This window comes from Loxodonta africana, chromosome 4, assembly GCF_030014295.1.
Source record: "Loxodonta africana isolate mLoxAfr1 chromosome 4, mLoxAfr1.hap2, whole genome shotgun sequence".
NCBI lineage: Eukaryota > Metazoa > Chordata > Mammalia > Proboscidea > Elephantidae > Loxodonta > Loxodonta africana.
The window spans coordinates 89,527,262-89,535,314 of NC_087345.1; positions in this window are offsets into that span (position 1 = coordinate 89,527,262).

Genomic DNA, 8,053 nt, shown 5'->3' on the forward strand with positions numbered 1-8,053 from the left:
TCAGCCATTGAAAACCGTACGGAGCATACTTCTATTCGGACACATATGGAGTTGCCAGGAGTCAGAGTCAATTCAATGGCAACTGTTAAATAAGTAAGCAAGTATACTCAATATTTACAAGTGAAAAAACCTGATGTTTGGATTTCTTTTCAAATACTCCAACAAAGGAAAAAGAATAGGGGAATTAGATAAATTAAGAAAATGTTTGAAGCCATTTAAACTAGGTGCAATCATATATGATCCTCTTTAATTTTATGTGTTTGAAATCTTCAATAACACAATTTTTTTTTTTTAATTCATTTTTATTGTGCTTTAAGTGAAAGTTTACAAATCAGGTCAGTCTCTCATACAAATACTTATATGCACCTTGCTATACACTCCTAACTGCTCTTCCTCTAATGAGATAGCACAGTTCTTCCCTCTACTCTCTCTCCTCGTGTCCATTCGGGTAGTTACTGGCCCCCTCTGCCCTCTCATCTCCCCTCCAAACGGGAGATGCCAACATAGTCTCATACGTCTACCTGATCCAAGAAGCTCATTCTTCACCAGTATCATTTTCCATCCCATATTCCAGACCAATCCCTGTCTGAAGAGTTGGCTTTGGGAATGGTTCCTGTCCTGGGCTAACAGAAGGTCTGGAAACCTTGGCCTCCGGGATCCTTCTCATCCCAGTCTGACCATTAAGTCTGGTCTTTTTACAAGAATTTGGGGTCTGCATCCCACTGTTCTCTTGCTCCCTCAGGGGTTCTCTGTTGTGTTCCCTGTCAGGGCAGTTATCGGTTGTGGCCGGGCACCACAGAGTTCTTCTGGTCTCAGGCTGAGGTAATCTCTGGTTTATGTGGTCGTTTCCATCTCTTAGGCTCATAATTACCTTGTGTCTTTGGTGTCCTTCATTCTTCCTTGTTCCAGGTGGGTTGAGACGAATTGAGGCATCTTAGATGGCTGCTTGCTAGCGTTTAAGACCCCAGACGCCACTCTCCAAAGTGGGATTCGGAATGTTCTCTTGACAGATTTTATTATGCTAATTGACTTAGGTGTCCCCCAGAAACATGGTCCTTGAACCCCTGCCCCTGCTACGCTGGCCTTTGAAGCATGCAGTTTATTCAAGAAACTTCTTTGCTTTTGGTTTAGTCCAGCTGTGTTGACCTCTCCTGTATTGTGTATTGACTTTCCCTTCAGCTAAAATAAAACTTATCTACTATCTAATTGGAAACCCCGGTGGTGTAGTGATTAAGCGCTACGGCTGCTAACCAAAAGGTCAGCAGTTCAAGTCCACCAGGTGCTCTTTGGAAACACTATGGGGCAGTTCTACCCTGTCCTACAGGGTTGCTAGGAGTTGGAATCCACTCGACAGCAGTGGGTTTGGTTTTTGGTTACTATCTAATTAGTGAATAGCCCTTTCCCTCCCTACCTACCCCCTCTCATAACCATCAAAGGATACTTTCTTCTCTGTTTAAACTATTTCTCAAGTTCTTATAATAGTGGTCTTATACAATATTTGTCCTTTTGCAACTGACTAATTTCACTCAGTATAATGTCTTCCAGATTTCTCCACGTTATGAAATGTTTTGTGGATTCATCATTGTTCTTTATAGATGTATAGTATTCCATCGTGTGAATATACCATAATTTATCCATTCATCCATTGATGGGCATCTTGGTTGCTTCCATCTTTTTGCTATTGTAAACAGTGCTACAATGAACATGGGCGTGCACATATCTGTTCATGTAAAGGCTCTTATTTCTCTAGAACATATGCCGAGGAGTCGGATTGCTGGATCGTATGGTAGTTCTATTTCTAGCTTTTTAAGGAAGTGCCAAATTGATTTCCAAAGTGGTTGTACCATTTGACATTCCCATCAGCAGTGTATAAGTGTTGCAGTCTCTCCACAACCTCTCCGACGTTTATTCTTTTTGTGTTTTTTGGCTTAATGCCAGCCTTGTTGGAGTGCGATGGAATCTCGTTGTAGTTTTGATTTGCATTTCTGTAATGGCTAATGATTATGAGCATTTCCTCATGTATCTGCTAGCTACCTGAATGTCTTCTTTAGTGAAGTGACTGTTCATATCCTTTGCCCGTTTTTTTAATTGGCTTATTTGTCTTTTCGTAGTTGAGTTTTAGTAGGATCATGTAGATTTTAGAGATCAGGTGCTGATCTGACACGTCATAGCTAAAAACTTTTTCTCATTCTATAGGTAGTCTTTTGACTCTTTTGGTGAAGTCTTTGGATGAGCACAGGTGTTTGATTTTTAGGAGCTCCCAGTTATCCTGTTTCTCTTCTGCATTTAGTAATGTTTTGTATACTGTTTATGCCATGAATTAGGGCTCCTAACGTTGTCGCTATTTTTTCTTCATGATCTTTATTGTTTTAGATTTTGTATTTAGGTCTTTGATCCATTTTGAGTTAGTTTTTGTGCATGGCGTGAGGTATGGGTCTTGTTTCATTTTTTTGCAGATCGATATCCAGTCATGCCAGCACCATTTGTTAAAAAGACTTGTCTTTTCCCCAATTAACTGACTTTGGGCCTTTGTCAAATATCAGCTGCTCATATGCAGATGGATTTATGTCTGGGTCCTCAATTCTGTTCCATTGGTCTATGAATCTGTTGCTGTAGTGGTACCAGGCTGTTTTGACCACTGTGGCTGTATAATAGGTTCTAAAATCAGGTAGAATGAGGCCTCCTCCTTTGTTCTTCTTTGTCAGTAATGCTTCACTTATCTGGTGTCTCTTCCCTTCCATAAGAAGTTGGTGATTTGTTTCTCCATCTCATTAAAAAATGTCATTGGGGAGAGGTGGAGCCAAGATGGCGGAATAGGCAGACTTTTCCGTGGAGCCTCTTTACAACAAAGACCTGAAAAAACAAGTGAAACGAGTATATTTGTGACAAGCTGTGAGCCCTGAGCATCAAAGGCAAGCTTAGACAATGAACTGAGGGGCAGGGAAAGGAAGAGACCGTTCAGAAGCGGAGAGGAGTTGCCGGACCTGAATCGTGGGGAGCCCTCAGGCACCATTTCTGGAGTGGCTGCCGCAGTGGGCTCGTCCTAGCGTTCGGCCACAGTTTCCTCTGGGAGAAGCAGCCAGCCACACAGCCCACTCACTCCTCCGGAACCTGAGCAGAAGGGCGCTCTCGGCAAAAGCTAAGTACTTGTGTATATTTTACTGCACCCCCCCACCCCCAACCCAGCTTCAGCGGCTGAATCCCTAGGCCTGAGATAGACCCTGGTGAGCACCTGGAGTCGTCCTCCTGGCCTTGGGGAAGGAAAAAAGTTCCAACTGGGGGGAAAAGATAATTTGCTAGCTCCATTAACTGGGGGAGCTCAGGACAGAACCGGTTCCTGTCCAGGCATAAAGCATCCGTGGACCTTGAGCACCTTTCCCTTTTGCATGGACCTGTGTGGGCCTATTTCAGGAGAATGGGCCCTTGTTGGCAGACTCCAGCCATTTCAAACTCCATTTGCACCGGGCATTTGTGTGGAGCCCTGGGCAGGCCCAGACCAGAGCAGGACAGGAGAGCAGCAGTCCAGGCTGGTCAGCTGGGGTGGGCACAACCAACGAAAGAGGACTGTTCCTGCCAACACCTCTCCCCTCAGACACGACAAAGCGATTCTACCCTGCCACCTGGGGCTCAGATCACACTGGATCGCTCGGCTCCCCAGAGAGGAAGTTTTATTGGGTCATGATCATTTTCGGGGAGGTGGGTGTTTGACGTTTGACATGGCTTTGCCTATTAAACAAGGTCCTCACCTACCCACAACAGGGACCTAAGGACTGGTGGCTCCACTTGGGTCGCCCAGCCACCCACGACAGGGACCCAGGGATAACTGGTACCTCCAAGTCCTCACAACCAAAAATTTGGGGTGCCCATGGTCCCTCTGCAGAGCCCACCCACCAGCACGCTTTAAGGAACAGAGACGTGTTTTCCTCAGAGACACTTGGGGGTCGGTTCTCAGCCCCCTGCCTTGTTCAGAGCGTGAGCCGTGCTGCAATCATATACCGGTATATACACCAATCACCCCTGCCCGTCTAAGACTGTAGGACAGAGCCTGTACCACACACTTGATATCAGCTACCTGGAAACCTGAGCTGAATTCATACAAGAAAACTGAATGGACTCCTAGATTGATGTACCTGAAACCAGCTCTAGCCAGCTGGGGACAGGACACCAGAGCTCCAAAGGTGAAAATAATCAAGCTAGCTCACTCAAGCAACCCACAGGGGTATACCAAAACAAAACAAAGCAAGCAGTTACGACCCAGTAAGCAAGCATAAACTAATACAATAACTTATAGATGGCTCAGAGACAACAGTCAATATCAAGTCACATAAAGAAATAGACCATGATCACCTCAACAGGCTCTCAAAACAAAGAATCCAGGGATCTTCTAGAGGAAAGTGCATTCCTGGAATTACCAGATGCAGAATACAAAAGTTTAATATACAGAACCCTTCAAGACATCAAGAAGGAAATGAGGCAATATGTAGAACAAGCCAAGGAACACATAGATAAAGCAACAGAAGAACTCAGAAAGATTATTCAGGAACATAATGAAAAGCTTAATAAGCTGGAAAAATCCATAGACAGAGAGCAATCAGAAATTCAGAAGATTAACAATAAAATTACAGAATTACATAACTCAATAAAAGTCAGAAAAGCACAATTGAGCAAATAGAAGCTAGAATTTCTGAACTCGAAGATAAATCACTTGGCACTAATACTTTTGAAGAAAAATCAGAAAAAAGAATTTAAAAAAATGAAGAAACCTTAAGAATCATGTGGAACTCTATCAAGGGAAATAACCTACAAGTGATTGGAGTACCAGAATAAAAAAACGGAGGGATAATAGAAAATACAGAGAAAATTGGCGAGGATCTGTTGGCAGAAAACTTCCCTGATATTGTGAAAGATGAGAAGATATCTATCCAAGATGCTCATCGAACTCCACATAAGGTAGATCTTAAAAGAAAGTCACCGAGGCATATTATAACCACACTTGCCAAAACCAAAGATAAGGAGACAATTATAAGAGCAGCAAGGGATAAAAGAAAAGTCACCTACAAGGGAGAGCCTATAAAAATAAGCTCGGACTACTCAGTAGAAACCATGCAGGCAAGAAGGCAATGGGATGACATATTTAAAACATTGAAGGAAAAAAATTGCCTGCCAAGAATCATATCTCCATCAAAACTGTCTCTTAAATATGAAGTTGAAATTAACATATTTCCAGATAAACGCAAGTTGAGGGAATTCGTAAAAACTAAACCAAAACTATAAGAAATACTAAAAGGAGTTCTTTGGTTAGAAAATCAATAATATCAGGTTTCAGCCCAAGACTAGAACATTGGGCAGAGCAACCAGAAGTCAAAATAAACAGGGAAATCCAAAAAAAAAAAAGAAAGATTTTAAAAATGCCCAACACAGGGTAACAGAGATGTATTATATAAAAAAAGACAACATTAAAATAACAAAGAGGGACTAAGAAATGTAATCATACACCTTCCATATGGAGAGGAAGATACGGCGATACAAAGAAATAAAAGTTAGCTATAAATTTAGAAAAATAGGGATAAATAATAAGGTAACCACAAAGGAGGCAAACTATCCTACTCATCAAAATAAAATAAAATGGAAAAATACAGACTCAGCAGAAACAAAATCAACAACAACAAATATGAGGAAAGGACAATATATAAAGAAAATCTACTCAGCATATATACTCAAGTGGGAAAAAGAAGCTGTCAACACACAAAAAGAGATGTCAAAATAATAGCACTAAATTCATACCTGTCCATAATTATCCTGAATGTAGATGGACTAAATGCACCAATAAAGAGACTGAGAGTGGCAGAAAGGATTAAAAAACAGGGTCCATCTATATGCTGACACACACCATAGACTTAGAGACGTAAACAAACTAAAACTCAAAGAATAGAAAAAAATATATCAAGCAAACAACAATCAAAAAAGAGAAGGAGTGCCAATAGTAATTTCTTACAAAATAGACTTTAAAGTTAAATCCATCAGAAAGGATAAAGAAGGACACTATATAATGGTTAAAGGGATAACACACCAAGAAGATATAACCATATTAAATATTTATGCACCCAATGACAGGGCTGCAAGACACATAAAACAAACTCCATCAGCACTGAAAAGTGAGATAGACAGCTCCACAATAATAGTAGGAGACTTCAACACACCACTTTCGGTGAAGGACAGGACATCCAGAAAGAACCTCAATAAAGACACGCAAGATCTAAATGCCACAATCAACCAACTTGACCTCGTAGACATATACAGAACACTCCACCCAACAGCAACCAACTATACTTTCTTTTCTAGTGCCCATGGAATATATTCTAGAATAGACCACATATTAGGTCATAAAGCAAGCCTTAGCAGAATCCAAAACATTGAAATATTACAAAGAATTTTCTCTGACCATAAGGCCATAAAAGTAGAAATCAATAACAGGAAAAGCAGGGAAAAGAAATCAAACACTTGGAAACTGAACAATACCTTGCTCAAAAAAGACTGGATTATAGAAGACAATAAGAAAGGAATAAAGAAATTCATAGAATCCAATGAGAATGAAAACACTTCCTATCAGAACCTTTGGGACACAGCAAAAGCACTGCCAAGAGGTCAATTTATATCAATAAATGCACACATCCAAAAAGAAGAAAGGGCCAAAATCAAAGAATTATCCCTACAACTTGAACAAATAGAAAGAGAGCAACAAAAGAAACCCACCGGCACCAGAACAAAACAAATAATAAAAGTTAGAGCTGAACTAAATGAAATAGAAAACAGAAAAACAATTGAAAGAATTAACGAGACCAAAAGCTGGTTTTTGAATGAAAAACTCAACAAAATTGATAAACTATTGGCCAACTGACAAAAGAAAAGAAAAGCAGGAGAGGAAGCAAATAACCCAAATAAGAAATGAGATGGGCGATATTATAACAGACCCAACTGAAATTAAAAGAATCATATCAGATTACTATGAAAAACTATACTCAAACAAATTTGAAAACCTAGAAGAAATGGATGAATTCCTAGAAACATACTACCTACCTAAACTAACACAAACAGAGGTAGAACAACTAAATAGACTCATAACAAAAGAAGAGATTGAAAAGGTAATGAAAAAACTCCTAACAAAAAAAAGCCCTGGTCTGGACAGCTTCACGGCAGAGCTCTACCAAACTTTCAGAGAAGAGTTAACACCACTACTACTAAAGGTATTCCAGAGCATAGAAAAGGATGGAATACTACCAAATTCATTCTATGAAGCCACCATATCCCTGATACCAAAACCAGGTAAAGACACCACAACAAAAGAAAATTGTAGACCTATATCCTTCATGAATGTAGATGCAAAAATCCTCAACAAAATTCTAGCCAATAAAATTCAACAACATATCAAACAAATAATGCACCATGACCAAGTGGGGTTCATACCAGGCATGCAGGGATGGTTCAACACTAGAAAAACAATTAATGTAATCCACCACATAAATAAAACAAAAGACAAGAATCACATGATTTTATCATTTGATGCAGAAAAGGCATTTAACAAAGTTCAACACTCATTCATGATAAAAAAAAAACTCTCAGGAAAATAGGAATAGAAGGAAAATTTCTCAACATAATAAAGGGTGTTTATACAAAGCCAACAGCCAACATCCCCCCAAATGGAGAGAGCCTGAAAACATTCCCATTGAGTTCGGGAACCAGACAAGGATGCCCTTTATCACCACTCTTATTCAACATTGTGCTGGAAGTCCTAGCCAGAGCAATTAGGCTAGATAAAGAAATAAAGGGCATCCAGATTGGTAAGGAAGAAGTAAAAGTATCTCTATTTGCAGATGACATGATCTTATACACAGAAAACCCTAAAGAATCCTCCAGAAAACTACTGAAACTAATAGAAGAGTTCAGCAGGGTATCGGGATACAAGATAAACATACAAAAATCAGTTGGATTCCTCTACACCAACAAAAAGAACATCGAAGAGGAAATCACCAAATCAATGCCATTTACAGTAGCC